General features: G+C 43.6%; 1 non-coding gene across 1 annotated transcript; it reads left to right on the plus strand.

The window, feature by feature from the left end:
- The first annotated feature begins 20435 nt into the window (after positions 1 to 20435).
- Trnaa-cgc (transfer RNA alanine (anticodon CGC)) lies at positions 20436 to 20508 on the plus strand. Its single transcript has one exon. It is a non-coding gene; the product is annotated as a tRNA-Ala (tRNA).
- The last annotated feature ends 1239 nt before the right edge of the window (positions 20509 to 21747 follow it).

Raw genomic sequence — 21747 nt, forward strand, 5'->3', positions numbered from 1 at the left:
GCTAAATATTTCTACCCAATTTTTTTAGAGAAAACCAAAGCACTGAAATTAAAAAAAAAAAATTTTAATAGGAGCAGTTCCCCTCCCTGTAATTAGTTTCAAGGGTAGGAGTAGCTTATGATGAAATGAGTCAACGAGCAGATTTTAAGCTTAGAGTTCATTTCAAAAATCTTTTATTGGCATAAAGATTAGAATGTTTTAGGGGCTGGGGTTATGGTTCAGTGGTAGAACTCCTGCCTAGCATGAGACACTGGGTTTGATCCTCAGCATCACATAAAAATAAAATAAAGGTATTGTGTCTACTAAAAAAATGTTTTTAAATGAGAATGTTTTAAATAAATCAGCAGGGCTGGGGTTGTGGCTCAGAGGAAAAATAAAATAAAGGTCTTGTGTCCACCTGCAACTAAAAAATAAAATGTTAAAAAATAAATAAATAAATAAATAAATCAGCACCAAATATTCCACTTTAGTGCATATGCATTAGGGCCCCCAGAAAGCATTTTATCCCTCTTTGCTGTTTTTCCCCCTTCTGCCCACTTTCCTGGGTGTTGCGGAGCTCAATGACAACAGTCACAAATCCATGACCTAGGAAAAAAAAAAGTGTTACATTAATATAGAGTGGAATTCTAGTATCATTATAATTATTTAATTTTTTTAGGTTTACATCAACACAATACCTTTATTTAACTTATTTTTATGCAGTGCTGAGAATCGAACCCAGTGCCTCACACATGCTAGGCTAGTGCTCTACCACTGAGCCACATCCCCAACCCCTGGAATTTTGTTTTTACAGAACTGAATATTAAACCATTTAGTTCCCCTTCCCTAGCTGTCACTAGTGATAATCCCTTGTGGATTTGGGGTAGGAAGGATGGACGCTACTGTGTTCTCTAAATAAAGGAAGATGTAAACATCCCTAAAAAAAACGATCAGTGTAACCAAAGCTATGTAAGATTCTACAAGTGGGGGGGCGGGGTGCTACACAATGACATGGACCTTTCCCAAAATGCAATCACTGTCATACTTTAAAAGCTCAATAATACAAAACCTGGTACAGAATTTGGCTTTTTTCAGCCTTTTTCTTGGCTGCTCCAACAGCATTCTCAAGTCCTGGTATACTATGCTGACACAGCAATTTGAAAAAGTGTTTAATTGCAGGACAGGTTGCACTACATACCTGATCTGAGTTTCTACAGAACATTAAATAATTATTTAAGTTGCACGCTTCTCAATGGTTCCCAGGAAACTTAGATCTAGGCATATATTTTATAGAGTATCATACAGTGTTGACTATGCAAATAAGTTCTAAAGTTACACAATTATCTCTGTAATGTCCTAGTCCAATTACTGTAAGTGACCCATTGTGCTCTAATTCTGAAGTGACCTAGAATTGTCACAATGCCTCAGTTTATGGATATACGTTCTAATGTGTAAGGCGAAGCAATCTAAGTTTCTAAATAGATGACACATAAAAATAAAATCAAAGCACTAAAACAAACAACAAAAAATCATAATTTAAAACTTTCTTCACATCCCCACAAAGAAAACTATGTGGTTTCACCAGTGACTTTCATTAAGGATGAATTAGCACAAAAACTGACAAATACTTCCCAACTCATTTTATGAGACTAATATAATCCCAATGACAAATCTGACAATAAAATTAAAAAAAAAATCCAGACTAATATCTTCCACGAATCAGTGTCAACAAATCCTCCACAGAATATCATCAAATAGAATCCAGCAATATGTAAAAATCGAAATGCATCATGACCAAATTGGTTGTACCCTGGGAATCCAAAGTTGGTTTGAGAACAATCCAAATCATAGAACAAACTCTATTAAATTTTTTTCAATTATATGCTCATGTAAATAAAAGCAGGAGAATCACTTGGAAAACAATCAACAGCTATTCATTTTAAAATGAAACAAAAGCCAGGTTCCATGGCCTGCCTGTCCCTCTAGTCCCAGCTATTCAAGAGGCTGAGGCAGAAGGATCACTTGAGCCCAGGAGTTTGAGGCCAGCCTCGGCAACATAGTGAGACCCTGTCTCAAGAAAAACAAAAAAGGAGATAACTTCCTGCAAACCACAATTAAAAGAGAACGTACTTGGTCTAATTAATGACATTTTCAAAAGCCTATATGGTCAGGGCTAGAGATGTGGCTCGGTGGTAGAGCACTTGCTTAGCATGTGTGAGGCCCTGGGTTCAGAAAAAAAAAAAAAAAAAAACCTAAAGTTAACATTATACACAGTAGTTAAATATTGAATGTCTTCCCTACTGGGAATAAGGCAAGGATATCCATTATTCCCACTTCTTTTTGCTGTTGTCCCTGAGATGCTATCCAGTGAGGTAAGCAAGAAAGAAGCAAATGAAACACAGTTTGTAAAGGAAGAATTACGATTGTCTCTATTCATAGATGAAATTGTTGTTTACACAGAAAATCTTAAGGATTCTATAAAATATTTTAGAGTAAATGAGCAAATCTATAAAATATCTTAAGTAAATGAGAAAACCTGCAGATACAAGGACAATCTACTAAAATCAATTGCATTTTGTATTCCAGCAGAGAAAAACTGGAAAATGAAATGTGAAAAACAATTTCATTTACTGTATTGTCAGAAAACATGAAATACTTAGACATAAATATAGTAAATTATATTACCTGTATATAAAAATTCTCTACATTAAAAACCACAAAACATTACTGAAAGAAATTAAAGAAGACTTAAATAAGTGAAGAGATATACCAAACTTATTGATTAGAATATTCAATGTTTTAAGATATTAATTATCCCCGAAGTTGATCTATACAGTTAAAGTCATCCGACCATAATTCAACCCAACCATTCTGTAGAATTGGGTAAATTGATATTAAAATACAAAGGAATATCCAAAGCAACCTTGAAAGAGGACAATTTGGAGGTCTAACACAAACTGACTTAAAACCTTACCCAGAGCTGCGGTAATCATGGCGTACTGACACCGGCATAAGAAGTACAATTAGATTCAGGAACAGAATCAAGAACCAAGAAGATCCTCCTTCACAGGTGATTTGCTTTGGGACAAAGACACCAAAGCAATTCAATAAAGAAAGGAAATGTCTTTAGTAAATGGTTCTAGAACAACTTCATATGTACTACATAGCGGGGGAGTAGCCAGGTGCAGTGACAAACAGCTGTACTCCAGCATCTTGAGAGTCTGAGGCAGGAGGGCTGAAGTTCAAGACCAGCCTGGGCAACATAGCAAGAACCAGTCTCAAAAAAAAAAAGAAAGAATCAAGAAACATGTAATGTTTTGAACAACCAACAATAAAAAATTAAAAAAAAGAAAGAAAGAAAGGAAAGAGTCTGGGAGTGTAGCTCAGTGATAGATGTCTTGACTAACATGGAAGGCCCCTGATTTCTCTCCCTGGTACCACATTAAAAAAAAATTGCCTGGCATGATGGCACACGCCTGTAATCCCAGCAGCTCAGAAGGCTGAGGCAGGAGGATAGCAAGTTCAAAGCCAGCCTCAGCAACTTAACAAGGCCCTCAACGACTTAGAGAGACCCTGTCTCAACATAAAAATAAAAAGTGTGGGGATGTAGTTCAACAAATACTTGTTGAACTAAAAAAAGAGAAAAAAAAATCTATTATAGTCAACCCTCACCTCCTCATACCACACCCTCAAATTAAGCCAAGATGACGCGTGGACCTAACATAAAAGCTGAAGCAACAAAACTTTCAGAAGAAAATGTAGCCAACTATTTTTCAACTTGGGGACTTAGGCTCCTTAGGCTTTAATTAAAAACCAATAATCATAGAAGGGAGGGAGGAAAGGAATAGGAAAGACCCTGGAATGTTTCTGACATAAATTTCCTGTATACATATATGAATACATCACAGTGAATCTCTACATCGTGTACAGCCACAAGACTGAGATCCCAATAAGAATAAGTTTAACTCCATGTTGGTCTACATAAGTCAAATTACACTCTACTGTCATGTGTAACTAAAAGAGAAAAAAAAAAAAACATTTTAGAGCTTTGCCTGAGAATGTAAAGATTTAGAGGAACATAAGTAGGGAATTATATTGAAGAAAGGAAGAATAAATGGTTCAAGTAGTCTAAAGAACAAAAAAAAATCAATCACCATAAAAGAAAAAGTGTAAATTAACTTATCCAAATTTGAAATGTCTGCTCATCAAAAGACACCTTTAAGAAAATTAATATGCAATTCACAGGCTGGGAAAAAGATTTTTCACAAAACATATGCATCTGGCAAATAGCCAGTATTTAGAACGTATTTTTAAAAAACTCCTGCAACTCAATAATCTTTTAAAAGACCAGCCAATTGTAAAATGGATAAAAGATTAAACAAACATTCCACAACAGGAATATGTAAATGACTTGTATTCACATGAAAAAGTACTCAACATTATTCATTAATTATCAGGAAAAGGCAAATTAAAATAACAGAGATATTCTACATATTTACCAAATGGCTATGTTTGAAGAATAACAATGATTAGTGTCAGAAATATAATGTAGCCAGAATGCACATGTTATTAAGGAGGATGTAAAATGGCACAATCACTTGGGGGGGGGGGGGCGGGGATCTATCAGTGTCTTATAACACTAAACCGGCACCTGCTCTATGGCCCAAAATCCTACTCCTAGGTATTTATTCAGGAGAAAAGGAAAATATATTTCTACAAAATGACTTGTACACAAATATTCCTAGCACCTTTGTCCATTATGATCAGAAGCCAAAAAACATCTCAGAAGAATGGTGAGAAATACCATGGTATAGCCATAAGTAGACTACTACTGAGCAATTAAAATAACAGTATCAACAAATCTCAGCCAGGCGTGGTGACATATATCTTTAATCCCGGTGGCTCCAGAGGTTGAGACTGGAGGACTGCGAGTTCAAAGCCAGCCTCAGTAATTTAGTGAGGCCCTAAGCACCTGATCAAGACCCTGTCTTCAAATAAAATATTTTAAAAGATCTGGGGAAGTGGCTCAGTGGTTAAGCACTATAGGTTCAATCCCTAGTACCACCAAATCTATACATAAATATATATATTTATTGATGCAGATGTGCATGTATATATATATTCACATATTCATATGTATTTATATCAATAAATCTCAAAAATATTATTCAGCTTGAAAGAACCTTGCTAAAATAGCAGACATGCCATATTATTTCATTTACCACACCCAATGCTTAAGCCACATTGTGGGAAGGATATGCTCAGCATTCCCCGACACACATTCCCTCCATTCCAGGCTTCTGTCTTTTCTCGTTTCTCAGGAGGTTCCAGGCACTAAGCTAGTGCATGGCATGAATTCAAGAACTGGAACACAGGGCACAAGTGAGAATATCTTTCTCTTCTTGGACATCTACTCTCTAGGTGGCCAAAGAAGAGGGCTGAGGCTGCTTCCCTCCCTAAAGCAACTCACTAGTCCCTTCAAGAGGTTGGCACAATGGGTGGGTTGGAAGCTGCCAACCACAGAGCACACAAACCTCCGGTGGGGATGAAGAGCCCTGTTCTGGAGCTTCAGAGAGAAGTGTCCTTCCAGGCCTGCATCTGATTCCTGACACCTCGACAGCAGACCTTGGACCAACCTCAGGCAGCTCTTTTGCTAGCAACTGGCCCTCATACATACTCTTCATAGTACCAGGCACAAGAACAGTTTAATTTCATCTATACTAATGGAGTATACATTATACTTTTCCCCTCATCTCCAAGCTCATCTGTAAGCTCCCAAGCCAGAAAGTAAGTCTTCTTTAAAAAAAAAAAAATTATTCATGACACTTGTTTAAGACATTGAAGCAAACTTGACTCAAAGGGGGGGCCATGTCGGGGGCTGGGGATGTGGCTCAAGCGGTAGCGTGCTCGCCTGGCATGCGTGCTGCCCGGGTTCGATCCTCAGCACCACACACAAACAAAGATGTTGTGTCTGCCAAAAACTAAAAAAAAATAAATAAATATTAAAAAAAAAAAAAAGAAAGAAAGGTTTAGGGACAAAAACTGTTCATCAATTTGACAAAATTCTTGCTGAAGGCAGACCAGGGTGATAAGACACCCAGGGTCTGAGACCCTGTCTACACTAATGTAGCAGGATTCTTGTACAAACTGGATTCTACAAGGTCAAACAGGGAAGCCCAAGGTCAAGCAAAGGGTTCAGAGGAGCCCAACACAAGTGCTGGCGGAAGGAAACAGCCTTCGTCAGACTGAACAGGATAAAAACCCTGAGGTAAGGAGAAAGGACAGTGTGAGACTGCAGGTTGGCCAGAGGATCCCTCCCTGCTGAGGCACTCCAAGTGGCAGAGCACAGGCTGTGGTATCCACCTATGGGCTTTATGTAAGTCCTGGCCTATACACTACTCACTGTGTGACCTTGGTCATTAGTGTCCCTGTAGGTGAAGAACACCTTGACCCTGGCAGAAACTCACCTTGACCCTGGCAGCAGGGCCGCGGGAGCTCAGAGCCTGTGTGTGAACTTGGGGCTCTAGATGCTGATGCAGGCTTTCCAGAAGGTCTCAACTTGACTGCTTCCTAAAGAACTAGAGCCAAATCTCTTTCTTTGGTAACCTCTACATTTACATATAAATTGCTACCTAATGGCTCTGCCCTCCTTTATCTTAGCTCCAGATTCTAATGAGCTGGAAAAATATCCTGTGCCTGGAAATAATGAAGCTTCCAGGCAGAGGAACGAGAGAATGTGGTCCCCGCTTGCTGTGCTGTGGGGAAGGCAAGGGGAGGAGGTACATTGCCCCATCCCCACTGGGACACATGTCCCAATGTCTCAAAGGAAGGGGAAGAAAACACTTTGCAACATCTTAAGACACGGTGGGAAATCAACCATGAAAGTATGTGAAACGCATGACACAATTTGCAAAAAGTGCCTCATAATTCTATTTGTTCTGCCTGGTATACATGTTGCAAATACTTCATCCAAACAGAAACTGAAAATGAAGACAAGCCAGGAGCGCCATCTGGGGTGTGATCTGTCACTAGCCTTAGCTGCTCAAATCCAGAGATCTCTGCAGACACTGGGGTTGGAGGAGATGTTATAAAGCACCTTCCCCGGAAGAGTTGGGGTATAGCTCAGTGGTAGAGAGCCCCGATATGGAAAGAAAGAAGAAATAAATCACAGACTTCAATATCATATTACAGTAGTCCTTGATGTCTCAAAATGTCATTTATGTTCATCACTATTTCAGAATGTCAGTAGTTGTTAGACCTCCTACAGGATCTTGTCATTTAATGCATTAATAAAGAAGTACTGTGGTAAGCTGTGGCTCCTAGAAAATAGAGCTCTGCTATACAACATTTGCCAGTTCCCTTGGTGTAAATATTCCTACCATTGCCAACTTCAGTGATTACTGTGTTTAACAACTGGTTTGCTAATTTCCTGAAAATTTAATGATCAGTGTCCTGGGAAGCACAGTTGACCTAGCTCCAGCCCACCATTGCACAGCAGTGGATTTTCCTGGGTCTGTACACCTGCCCATGTGTGCCTCACTTCCCGAAATTTCTACAGCCTTCAGTGTAGTAATACTAGTAACAATAACAGATTTAAAACACATATGTATATTAAATCCTTACTCTAGGCATAATCACAGGCACTTAACATATTATATCTCATTTAAGCTACCAATCATCCTCTAAGGCAGATATTAATGGAGTTGATCTCCAAGGAGTGGGGGCAGAGAGGAGGAAAGATGTGGTCTTGACCCCTGGAAACATTTTGCAAAGTCTGAAGGCATTCTTGATTGTCGGAACTGAGTTTGCTACTGGCATCTAGTGGTGGATGCTGTTTAGCACAGGACACGAGCACCACCCAATGACGAATTATCCAGATGAAATGGTCAATAGTGCTGAAACTGAAAAATCCCATATTGTTGATATTCCCTTTTTAAAGACAGGAACAATGCATCCCATAGAGATTCCTTTGCCCAAGTTCACACTTTCCATACAGTAAGTTCTGAGTGAAGACCGGTTTCTAGCTCCCTGCTTTGCTCCAGCAGCTGTAGTGGAATTACTTAGCAGAAAGAAGGTACCTGCTTGGGCTTAGCCTCAGTAACACGAGTCCAAGATTCATGTCATGGAGTCTCAGGCATTGCATGTTGGAGGATCCAACCTCAGCTCCTTCTAGGGGTAAGAAGGAGACATGGCCCCAGAGATTATCCCTAGAGTAGGGTCAACCAGGTGAAACACTGGGCTATCTGAGAAATTCACTCAAGACAATAAAATGGCCAGGTACAGAGGTATAAACCTTTAATCCCAGATACTTGGGGGCCTGAGACAAGAGGATCACAAGTTTGAAGCCAGACTCAGCAATTTAGTGAGACCTTTTTTTTTTTTTTAAAGCTAGAGTTATAGTTCAATAGTAGAGCACTTGTCACGCATGTATGAGGCTCTGGGTTCAATTCCCAGAACTGCAAAAAAGAAAGAGAGAAAAGAGCAAAAGAAAGAGAAAAAAAGAAAAAGACAATAAAATGAAAAGGAGAAGTGGAGTACTGTAAGAATAAATAAATATTCCACAAATATTTATTAAACGTGTGTTATGTACCAACTGTACTCCAGGTGCTGGGATAGAGTAGCAAACAACAAAAATGGCTCTTGCCCTTGTGGAGTGTTCAGTGTGGTGGAGAGGACAGAGAGTTGAGTGACAACGTGGGTTAAAATAAGCCTAGACTGGTGCTCAGTTCCAAGAAGCAGCAAGTGAGGTGCTGGGGAAAACAATTTCAGGGCATCCTGTTGAGACAGGGTGGTCAGGGAAGGCTTCTCCCAGGAGCTCACACCTCATGAATGGGAAACCAGCCAGGGGAAGAGAGAGGAAAGGGGACAACTCAGAGGGTCTGGCACAGCGGGTGGGGAGGCCCTGCAGAGGGAAAGTGAAAAACCAGCCTCTACCTCAGAGCAAAGCCTGTCCAAGGAAGGGACATCACCTTTGTCCTTGGAAAGACCCACAGAGCACTCCTAGGCACATTCCCACCCTGCTAAGTGGTTCATCTACAAATAACAGGAGAGATCTGTTGCGCCAGGTGTCCCTGATTCAGTCAGGCTAGGTGGGGATCCATAGCAACCCCCTAGCAGCCACCAATCAGCATGAGACAGGGAAATACCTGGGATGCCAGATGACCCTCCCAGTAGTTTATGGTGGTTGATAACGTGTTGGGAAACCATGTAGTTCAGCACTACACCCTCTTGGCTTAAGCCAATCAGTTCAAATGAATCCCCGTCTTGTACTGACCAATCACCCCTACCCAACTTGTTCCCTCCAGTGAATGTGCTAATCATGTTTTAGAGTTGTTATTTGATTTTCCCGCGGTGTGTGATGATTTGCTAAGAGATGCTATGATGTATGTGAAGTCCCTGCCTTCTCCAAAGAATGTATAAAACTGCTGCAAACCCTGGGCTCGGGGCCTCTCAGCATCACCAGTTGCTGTGTGTGTGCGGAGGACCGAGCTAGCTCTCAATAAACACCTCTTTGCCGTTTACATCGATCTTGGGTCTCTGGTGGTCTTTTGGGGGTCCCAAATTCGAGCATAACAAAAGAGGTTGGTTGGGTCTAGCCATGGAAAGGAGACCACTGTGGCTAGGACAGAGGCTGGACTGGAGGGGCAGATCAGCCCCAAAGAGGGAAGAGGTCAATCAGCTGGGGCCATTCCACATGAAGCTCTGTAGGACTATGTCCCACCCACCCATGGGTGCAAAAACTCAGAACAGTTATGACACAAAACAGGTAAGCCCCAAGCTATGAGGGATAGACAAGGAGTGCTGGGGGGAAGGAGGGTAGCTTAGGCACCCAGAGGGACTTCTGGACTCTCCCCTGCTCCCCCGTCCACTTCCCTGAACCCAACACCTTCTGCTGACTCAAGATTCCCAGATGCTAAGAGCCAGGACCCAAAATGTGTGTGTCTATTGGTATATGTATATGTACAATGATAATCATGCTCAAATATTCAGGGGTCACATGGAAATTCTTAGTTCCCAGGTCAGCTGTGTCCTGAGAAAGCCACTCTAAAACTTGTCATTCAGTCAGCTGCCCACCTATGCCAATCACAGAGCTGGATTAACTCTGCATTTAATCCAACAAAGCAAGCTTTGCCAGGGAAGCCCAGAATTCTAGATCAGGGCAGCTCAGCTCAGAGGACAGAGGATGGCGGGAGACTGGGAGGCAGAGAAGGAGGGACGAAAACACGGCAAGTGCTTGGTCTGGGTTAGTGTCCCTGTGAAGCTTCACTGTTCCCACATGAGCTTGTCTAATCCTGCCAAACACCCACTTAGAGGTTCTGTTCTCCAATTTTCTACTCAGGGACCTCATTAGACTCCTTCAGGTTAAGGACAGGATTCCAGGTCTTTCTTTTGCTCACTGAAATGTTCACCCAAAGCTTGGATTTCACAGCCAGTGACTGGAGAAGTTTCTTCATTCACTCAGAACTTAAATAAGTGGGTCGAGGAGCCATAGCTTGCCCAAGACAAATATGGCTTCTGAGAGGAGAGAAAAGATAGCCCTGGTATAGGAAGGAGAGGCAGAAAAGAACTTGCCAGAACTCTCCAGAAATAACAAATACCTAAGAGGGGAGCAAAGGTATTGAGAACTTGGAGACCCATTTCACCATGTTAAGGCAATAATGTTTTACAAACTATAAAACAGACCCATCATTTTCCACCCCTATAAGTCATGATATTCTGTGTCCCTTCTCCCCACCCACCCTCACCCCATTAAATTAAGGGCATTTATTACTTTTGGAGGAGGGCAGTCACCACTTGAAATAAAGAGGCAATAGCTTAGCTTAATCTGTAAGGAGACAGTCATCTTAAAACTGGTCTGGCCAGGCACAGTGGCACACACCTATAATCCCAGACACTCAATGGCTGAGGGAGAAGGCTTGCTAGCCTGGGCAACTTAGAGAGATCTTTTCTCAAAAAAAAAAAAAGAAAAAACTTTAAAATAGCTAGGGATGCTGCTCAGTGGTAGAATGCCTCTGGGTTCAATCCCAGTACTAAACGAAATAATACAATAACTCGGCAGGATAGAGGGTAGAAGGAGGATCTTAATTCCAAAATCTTCCTCTTCCATATCAAGAACAGGGCTTGGAGTGTCTGAGCTTGGAGTTTCTCATAAGAAATGATGACATGAGATTCAGAGCGCTCAGGAGTGTGTCTGCCCCACAAGAAAGTGATCTCTTCTAAACCTGAAGATGGACCCAAGGAGATACAGAAAAGATGTACCCAGGAGAAAGACACTGCCTGAGTGCCTCAGGGACACCTCCCTCGGCCCTGGTGCCAACATGGGAAGGTAAGAAAACAGAAATGCCAGTAGGTAAAGGGTAAGGAAAGATCAGAAGGCGCTTTGCTCCTCTGAAACTCTCAGACTGTCAGGGTACCCTGAGAGCACCCGTGATGCAGAGAAACGGTGGCAGGGTTGGGGTATCCATTGTGGTTTCGTTTTTTTTTTTTTTTTTAAATACCTTTATTTATTTATTTGTATGTGGTGCTGAGGATCGAACCCAGGGCCTCACACATGCTAGGTGAGTACTCTACCGCTGAGCCACAACCCCAGCTCCTACGGTTTCGTTTTTTAAAAGCCTCTTGGAGTACTGTAAGAATAAGAGAGTTCACATTGCCGCAAAAATGCCACCGATGTGGGAGAACAGGAAGGAAAGAAGGCCACAGAAACAGCCATGATGTGTCTGCAGGAAGCAATGACGTCAGAGCTTATGGGAAAACCCCAAGAAGCCATTTCTGTCTGCCACTGGAAGACCATGAATGGTGGCCTCGTAGAGGACTTATAGCATTGGAGATGACAAAGAGAGGACAGGTTTAAGGGACGTTTGGCGGTACAGGGTATTGATTTAACATCTGAGCAGCCATCTTAAAGGTTAACCACCATCTTATAAGTTTCGCTTTCCTCTACTTCCTCTTACCCAAACTTCCCCCACCCCATTAGTGACCTACCCCAGGGTACCATAATCCTAAACCAATCCCAGAAGGACACAACCCCTTAGCTCTGGAAAGTCCCATGGTGCCATGGACCTAGGCCAATCCCATGCTATTCCCCACCTGCCTACCTCAGGTTAGAGTTCTGGCTGTGGGAGAACATTCTGCCTCTCCAGCAGGCTGCAAGTGTCAGAGGCAATGCTCCTGGAAGCAGCCTTCCACCCCTGATAGCTGGGAAGGAGATGTGTAAAGACCCAGGCTTCCTCTCTCTTGATGCAAGCACCCCTGAGCCTATCCCACAGCGCCACAGCTACAACTCCAAACCCCTATCCCACAAAAGCTGAACACCTAAACATCTGGGGGCCTCTCTCTCCCGTCTATAGAGAGAGGGCCTTTATTTGTCAGCTTTGACAAATAAAGTTTCGTGTGGCTCTCTGCCTGGTCTCCGTTCTTGCTCTCCCATCTCTTCCTTTCTCAATTTCCTTTCAGGTGGCAGATCTGAAAAATCAAGAATGGTTCAGTGAGGTGCCTTGGTGCACACCTGTAATCCCAGCTGTTCATTTTAATGCAATAATTTTTTCAAATCAAAATGAATGCAAAAAAAAATCCATGATGAACAAGATCAGTACTATGATTTTTCCTTTTGCCTCGGGCTTCAACATGGTTGGCTCAGCTAAGTTACTGATCCTGTGTTGATTAAAACTTTTGATATTTTGTTCATCATGGATTTTTTTGCATTTATTTATTTTCTTTTTAATATTGCACTGAGTCAACATTTAATCACTGAGGTTTTGATGACCCCTTAAATTTTGTACCTGAGATGAGGGCTTCACTCACCTCACCTAATCCCAGAAGGAGGAGGTCTGAGGAAAGGAAGTCAACCAAAATTGAGTCTTGGATACACATGAGGATTAAATGAGAACATATGTGTTAAGTTCTTGAGCCAGAGTAGACCTCTGGTCCCTGTTGTAGCAGACTCTTCGGGTACCTGATTCATCCCCTAGGCCTTCCCATTTCAAGGCACCCCCCACTGTCAATAGCTGCATTTCCTGCCTGAGGACTTTCTTGGCTACCAAATGAGATAGATGAGAAGTGCTGGGTAATGAACAGCCTGGAGCAACCCTCAACTCTCTCATTCCTAGGATGGGACAATTGTGAGATGTAATTTCAAGACTCATTTCCCAAAGTCCCCAGGTGAGATTAAGCTTCAGTTGCCCACAGTATAACTGGCAAGGTACCCGTATGCTGGGTCCCTTCCCCATCTCACGTGATGCTTCTTGGGGAGTCTCCTAAATCTACTGCACATACTTGCCTCAAGATTGACTTGCAGGACAACCCAAACCAAGACACACACACACACACACACACACACACGTGTGTGTCCTTCCTTTCCTATTCCTTTTCCCTGTGGAAACACAAAATGTTCTGCATACGCTTGGAAATCTGGGCATACCCTCAAAGAGGAGACCCCCCAACTCGCAGCCCTCTCCCGGGAAGGAAGTCTGTAGGTGTGATTGCAGCCAGCGCCGGAAGGCCTGGATCTGAAATGGGCTGTGTTTCTGTAATCTCTGCACCTTGAGTGGAAAAATAATTGGCAGGCACCTTTCCTGGCCATTAATTCTTTATAGCCAATTCTGAGCCCTTGGGGCAAAAACTGATTGTCTGCTGTTACTGCCAGCCTGGCCCTGAATTCACAACAGGGAGCTCCTCTTCCCCCGACCCTCTTTAAGGACTCCTCTTCTGGTGCCTTCCCCCTACCTCCTCCCAGAGCCTGAGAGGGACCAGAGAAGGCTATTGAAGAGAAGGCAGATGAAGGCAGACTGGAGCAAACAAGAAATGGTCCTCAGTCCAGAAGAATAAGGGTTAAGGGCCAGAGGTTAAAAATGTGGGAGGTAGAGGCTGCATACATTCATGCTTTTCTTCTTCTTCATTTTTAAAAAAATTTTTTTTAGTTGTAAATGGACACAACATCTTTATTTCATTGATTCATTTTTATGTGGTGCTGAGGATCGAAATCAGTGCCTCACACATGCAAGGCAAGCGCTCTACCCCTTGAGCCACAACCCCAGCCCCATGCTTTTCATTTAGAACATATTTTTTTTAAATATTTTTTAGTTGTCAATGGACCTTTATTTATTTATTTATTTGTATGTGGTGCTGAGAATCGAACCCAGTGCCCCATGCATGCTAGGCAAGCACACCACCACTGAGCCACAACCCCAGCCCTAGAACATATTTTTTGGCATTCATGCTTTCCTGTTCATGAACTTTTCCATACTCACAACAAATGTGTATAAGTGGGGTTCTTATTATGCTCACATTATAGATAAAGAGGCTCAGGGGGGGAAAGGTCTGAACTTAGGCCACATACAGAATAAGTGAATTGGATTCCAAAGGTCATTCTCTTGCCTGTGTCCTATGCTGGGTTTGGGGTTGTTTTTTTTTCCTTTCAGTAAATACTTCCGGACCACCTACTATGCACCAGGCCCCATGCTTGGTAGGGCCAAACTTACTTCTATTATAATAGTCCTCCCTGGAGAACTCAAGGGGTCACATGCAAACTACCCCACTGCTCCACAGGCCATCCCACTTGTCCCGCCTCCCAAAGTTTCCACCGCCTCCCAACAGCGCCCCCTGGGAACCAGTTCTTTAATCAGGATGAATTTTGGGGAAACACGCATATCATAACCAAAGCACAGAAAGCTGGACAGGCGGCCATCCCCTTGGGCCCTTGGACCCCATCAGAAGTAGACCACTGAACAATCCAACTGGACACTCCCCACCCTTGAACAGAAGTGGGGCACTGGGCTATCCCCGAGTGCTCACTCTCCTGCCACCTGACCTCTGCCTAGTTGGTCTCAGAGCAGAACCTGGTCTGGTCCCACCCTGCCTGGGTGACCTTCTCCCACAGGCATCTTCAGACCCTTCCCGGGGTAGACAGGCATCCACGTGTTCTCTACAACCCGAGGCTGCTGTACTTGTCTTTATTGGTTTTGTTATTAAACCTCTGTGAGAAGGGCACTTTGACAGCCATGCAAGCTGGCATGCCAAGGAAGATCTGGCAGAGGCAGGGAAGATGACAGAGGGGACCAGCTGGAGTGTGTTGCACGACAAAAGTGGCCCAGGCCAATTCACAAGAAGCTACATTAATATATGGGGGGGGGGATGGCAAATGCCATGAAAATGAAATTGCAAGGGGAATCAAGCTGACCTGCTTGTGGCAGATGCTGTTGGTGCCATTCTGTCCTCCCAGCATTCAACCGCCACCAGCCAGAGTCAGCCTGCTGGGAACACCTGCCTCTCTGCCCAGGGGTTAGAGTTCTGGCTGTGGGAGAACATTCTGCCTCTCCAGCAGGCTGCAAGTGTCAGAGGCAATGCTCCTGGAAGCAGCCTTCCACCCCTGATAGCTGGGAAGGATATGTGTAAAGACCCAGGCTTCCTCTCTCTTGATTGTGAAAAGACCATTCTCTTCTTGCATCTGAGCTGTGTTCTGCACCATCTCCCAGAGTTCCCAGGGACATTAACCTCCACTTACCCAAGGTTGTTATTGAAGCCAGATTTAAAATTAGTAGTCAGTGTAGTTAGGTAAATCGGGTCTAATATCGAGTGAAATCTAAAATGGAGGCCCTGTTGAGAATGAATTTCCAGAAAAGTTGAGCAACTCTCGAAATGTTAATGAAGTCCAGGAAACAGCCCCCAACAATTTGAAGATAGTCCATCCCAAAGAAATGTTAATGAACAGCAAACTTGACTCGAAGTGCCCAGATTACTTTTTTGGCCCACCTGTGTCCCAACCTGGGGGGGGGGGGGCCTTCCCACCTACATTCCATCACCAAAAACTATAAAAAGGGGAACACATTCGCCCTTCAACGGATTCCATCTCTTGGGTCCCCTTCTTCCCAAGAAGAAGTCTTTTCTGCTGTCCTTTAATAAACTTCTAATTTTCCACTCTGACCTTGCCTTGGCGTGCTTCTCTGGTGTTATTCTTCAACATTGGGGAAGCAAGGACTCGTCACCAGTCAACAGCGGTAACATTATCATACCAATAATGCACTTACTGACTTCTGTGGAAGATATCAACACCAAAATGGAGTCACTTAAGTCAATCCCTAGCAAAACGGAACCAGGAGGCCATGAAGAAGACTTCATGCCCACCTTGTAGCAAGTAAATAAATTCATGTACACATGCCAATGATGAAAATAATGCAAGGAGCTTCTCAAAAGCACACATCCCAGGACAGAGGGTTAGTTTAGTGGTGGAGTTGTTATGCTCGAATTCGGGACCCCCAAAAGACCACCAGAGACCCAAGATCGATGTAAGCAGCAAAGAGGCGTTTATTGCGAGCTAGCTCGGTCCTCTGCGCACACACACAGCAACAGATGACGCTGAGAGGTCCTGAGCCCAGGGTTTGCAGCAGTTTTATACATTTCTTTTTTTTTAATATTTTTTTTTAAAGAGAGAGTGAGAGACAGAGAGAGAGAGAGAGAGAATTTTTTTAATATTTATTTTTTAGTTTTCGGCGGACACAACATCTTTGTTTGTAAGTGGTGGTGCTGAGGATCGAACCACATACCATGCCAGTCGAGCGCCACATCCCCAGCCCAGTTTTATACATTTCTTTGGAGAAGGCAGGGACCCCCACATTCATCATAGCATCTCTTAGCAAATCATCACACACCGCGGGAAAATCAAATAACAACTCTAAAACATGATTAGCACATTCACTGGAGGGAACAAGTTTGGTAGGGGTGATTGGTCAGTACAAAACGGGTATTCATTTGAACTGATTGGTTTAAGCCAAGAGGGTGTACGTGCTGAACTACATGGTTTCTCAACACCATAAACTACTGGGAGGGTCATCTGGCATCCCAGGTATTTCCCTGTCTCATGCTGATTGGTGGCTGCTAGGGGGTTGCTATGGATCCCCACCTAGCCTGACTGAATCAGGGACACCTGGCGCAGCAGATCTCTCCTGTTATTTGTAGATGAACCACTTAGCAGGGTGGGAATGTGCCTAGGAGTGCTCTGTGGGTCTTTCCAAGGACAGGCTTTGCTCTGAGGTAGAGGCTGGTTTTTCAGAGTGCTTACCTACCATGTGCAAGGCCAAGGGTTCAATCCCTAGTATTGCAAAAAAGGAACAACAACAAAAAAAAGCACCTGCAGTATTCCACACAAGACACTTGCACAGGACATTCACCCTGGGCACATGGCTGCGTCTACCAGTAGCTAACACCAACCCCCACAACAAGCACTGGTAACCAAACAGCATGCGTGAGCTTCTCTTTGCCTTCAAAAGCTTCTCCTTGCCCCACTCATCTCAGGAGCACTTGTAGCCCACGTTGCAATGCCCTGCCTTTCCCAAATACACTCTTGTATTCTGGAGTTGAGTTTTTTCTTAGGGTGGCACTTTCTTCCTTTCCCGGTTCCCATATTGTCTCCTGCTAGTAATTCCTGGGATCATCTCTCAAATAAATCTCTTGCCTTTGAGTCTTCTTTCAGGGCCAGCTTCCCAATGACTCCAAACCAAGACCCACAGTGGAAGTTCCTCATATCATCTCCACTGACCTTCCCTGACTTCCCTGGGAGCTGGGATGATCCACATTTTTTTCAGAGATGGAGGCTGAGGGGTTTATAGAGTTAGAGATTAGCAAGGGCTAGAGCGCTCAAGAAAGGTCCCGGGGAGGAGATTTGAGCTTGTCTTCTTGATCACAGAGTGAACCATTCCAGACCCAGGCTGACACCCCACCATCTCATTCTGAATTCATTCTGCTCCAGTTCCGGCTCTCCCACCCCAGGCTGCCACCCCCAGGAATCCTCCCTTCCTGAAAACAGCTGGAATGGGACCAGAAGCTGCACCCAGAATCCGCCTGTCAGAAAAGGCAAAAAATTCATAAAAGAGCTAAGAGTTCTTAATTTGTAATAAGTCCATAAAAATGATCTCTGTGGCAAGATTGGGGGTAAAGATGACAGCGATGAAATTTGTACTTGTTAAATAATAATAATGTGTACCCCGTTTAGAACTGTTGTTCTTGGGTGCCTGTTGTTATTGAAGCCATAATTAGACAGGCAGGCAGTATAGATAGGTAAATCAAATCAGGTCAGATCAAGGAGGCCAATTTGAGTGAGCCCCGGAAAGTTGGAGACTGCCCCCTGAGGCATTGAAATGTCTTCAGAGCCCTTCCTCCACCCAACCAAGATAACTTGCCCCGGTCCTACCTGTTGCTAAGGTAACCTGTCCCAGGAATTGCCCTTCCCTACATTGAGTTGTAAAAGTTGTTAATTAATGTGTCCTGGGCTGCTCCATCCTGCCCTTCCCCTTTCAGCCCACCTGTTTCCCACATTTTGGCCACCACCTAGCATTTCCTGGGCCTAGTCACATATGCCGGAAGGAGAAAGATAAGAGGAAGCCTAAGACATACAAAAAGGTGGAACACGTCACTTCTGGGAATACCAGGATACCAGCTGTGGCCCTCCTGGGAGAAGTCTGTTACCCATTTTTAAATAAACCCTGCTTTACATTCTTGCCTCAGCATGCTTCTCTCATGTTGTACTTCAACATGTGAGGGAGCAGCACTGATAACCGCTGGTATCATTATGGGCTAAATGCTTTCCAACAAAAGAAATTTATAAACTTTCACACAGCTCCTTTAATATATTACTACTTTCTCCATCTTACAGATAAGGAAATTGAGGCACAGAGAGGTTAAGAAATTTGTCCAAGGTCACACATGATGAGCTGAACCCAAGCAATCTAGTTCCAAAGATATGTAGGTACTGAACCTTCTTTATGGAAAGGCATCTGAGATATACATTTTAGGCTATCTCCTAATAACTGTCACGTGTGAGACACCGCGGGCGACAGAGTCTCCTTGACTTAGGGTGAAGTTACCTCCTGAAGGACCCATCGTTGGTTGGAAAATCTTAAGTCAAAATGCATTGAATCTACCTAATCTAGCATCCTAATTTAGCAACACAGTACACTGTAGAGTCTGGGTTTTGATACTCACGACCAAGTGATACCCTTTACTCCAAAAAGTTCCTTCCTGCCTCTTTTGCGGCTGTCCAGCACCACCCCCACTACCCCCACCCCCTCTGCCCCCATCCCCCACCCCTGTGAACCTACTCTGACCTGCAGCCCACATGTCTGTGTTTAAATGGTGCTCTCTCATGCCTGAGGACCACTGCCTCAGGGTCACAATTTGGGGATGGCCCAGCTGGATCCGTTTTTTAGCACTGTGCCTGGACCCTAAAGACTTGCTACCCCTCACTCTCCTGGGAAGTGGGTTCTGTACTTCTGGCATGTTGGGGTTCTTCTCAGCTTCTCCTGTTCAGTGGCATTAGAGGGATACCATTTGGTGCAGCCACACAATAAGGGCTATGGTGAAAATCTAGAGTGCCCACAGGAGTCTAGAACAGGTTTCTGCTTAAATCTGTTCAAATAAGGGCTGGGGATGTGGCTCAAGTGGTAGCGCGCTCGCCTGCCATGCGTGCGGCCCGGGTTCGATCCTCAGCACCACATACCAACAAAGATGTTGTGTCCACCAAAGATTTAAAATAAATAAATAAATAAATATTTTTAAAAAATCTGTTCAAATAACAGCATGAGGAACAACTGATGGGTGGAGTACCTGCAGTCACAGCTCATTGCCCAGTGGAAGAATGGAAATCTTACAAGTGCCAGCTTTGGGGAGGATCTGGGAGGGACCATGCATTGCCTTTCATAGGATTCTTACAGGCTTGAAGGGCTCTAAAGTATGCTGTTGAGGCTGTGTGTAATTGTCTTCCAATTGCCCCTGTGGTCTTGTGCTCTTCCCTGGACACATAGCCAGTGAGGATCTTCCTCTTTGGCATCTCTATTTCCCCAGGGTCCCAGATCCTGAGAAAGAATCCCCAAAACCCCCTGCCAACAAGCACAGCCTCGCCACCTGCTGTCTACAATGCTTTCCATTCTAAGGCAAACCTTGTTTGCCAAATGGGCTGTTCCAGGATTGCATCCTGTTTGTTTCCAAACAGCAGAAGCAGAGCTGAGTGAGGGATTAGGCATCAGCAGCCATCTATGCAAGTAACAGGCCCAGCTCTTCTCTGCAGTAGCAATAGGCACACCCAGGCCATACGCCAAGAGGGCCAAGGCCAGCCACCAGGGTCACCCATGAGTCTGAGAACATAAGCATCAGCAGTAAAGGTGACTTGAAACCAGGTTGGAGGGCTATTTGGGAGACGGTGTATAAGAGAAGATATGGAACAAGGATCTCAGTATTATCTCCAAACATCTGGAAGTCCCATTTGTGAGAAATGTATGTGTATGTTCACAGGCTCAAGCACAATTAGGACCAGTGAAGAGGCAATTTGAGGCAGTAATTTTTACTACGTATAAAGAATAATTTACATACAGTGAAAGATGTCCCACAATGAACTTGGCTGCCTCCTAAGACAGTGAACTCTCCTGTCAGGGAAGGTGGGCAAATAAGGTACAGAAAACTTCTGGGCTGGGGATATAGCTCAGTTGGTAAAGTGCTTGCCTCGCATGCACGAGGCCCTGGGTTCAATCCCCAGTACCACCACCAAAAAAAAAAAAAAGAGATGTTCAGTTACAGAAAACTTCTGGGTGAATAAGGGGTTTGACAACTACAAGAATTGCAACTTTCAAAGACCTTCATCTCTGAGCTTTCTTGAGACCCATGTTATTTATTACTACTGCAATCATATTGATAGCCACAAGGTGGCGACCAAGCCACACCTTCCACATCATGGAGGGCTTCCTAGCCTCTAATGGGAACACAAAACACCCCCATCTCCATCATCAAACAAAACCACCTAAACAACTGATTGATTCAGACCAGGTGAAACTCATGGGCAAGGACTATAAATCAAGTCCTCATGGAGATATAGTCCCCAGTACAACCCAGGGGGCTGCAAGTCAAATAAGTAGTAATTTTTCTTGAGAGATTTATTATCTTTTTTTGTTTTAATTTTCTAGTGCAGAAAAACATGCATACAGCAAAATGTACAAATCATAAGTACATCAATCAATGAATTTTCATAAGCAAAGCACACCTGTATAACCAGTACTCAGCTCCAGAAAGGAAATGCAACCAGGATCCTCAAAGCCCCTTGAGGCTTCTTCTAGTCACTCCTCCCCCACCCAGTCAAGAGTAAGATATGTTCTGACTTCTAGCACCATCCATCAGTTTTGCTTTTTCTTCAGCTGTACATACATGAACTCGTGCTGTCAGATTCCTTTCGGTCTCCTCTCTCTATCACTTGCCGATTTTGCATTGTGGTTCATATTCTGCTGTGAGCACTGCATGGTGTAAATACACCACAATTCTTTCCTCCATTCTGCTGTGGGTGGCATCTGAGTTATGTCCACATAGCTTATGGGCTATTGAATATAATACTGCTCTGAATATCTGGTTCATTTCTTTCTTTTTTTTTTTTTTTTTTTTGGTACTGAGAATTGATCCCAGGGATGCTTAACCATTGGGCCACATCCCAGTCTTTTTTTTTTTTTTTTTTTTTGAGATAGGGTCTTGCTAAATTACTTAGGGCCTCACTGAGTTGCTGAGGCTACCTCTCAACTTGTGATCCTCCTGCCTCAGCCTCCAAAGCCACTGGAATTACAGGCACGTACCACCACGTCCAGATACCTGGTACATTTCTTCTGCAGGCTGATGAGCACATTTCTGTTGGGTGTGGAACTGTGAGTTCACATAGATATGACCAGCTTGCAGCTTCGGCAACATCAGTAGAAACTACTGAGCAGATTTCCAAAGCAATTGCAACCATTTGACTAACAACAT

This window comes from Marmota monax, unplaced genomic scaffold, assembly GCF_021218885.2.
Source record: "Marmota monax isolate L192 unplaced genomic scaffold, Marmota_monax_Labrador192_F-V1.1 WCK01_AAM20220418_F8-fsc00014, whole genome shotgun sequence".
In the NCBI taxonomy this organism is placed as follows: Eukaryota; Metazoa; Chordata; class Mammalia; order Rodentia; family Sciuridae; genus Marmota; species Marmota monax.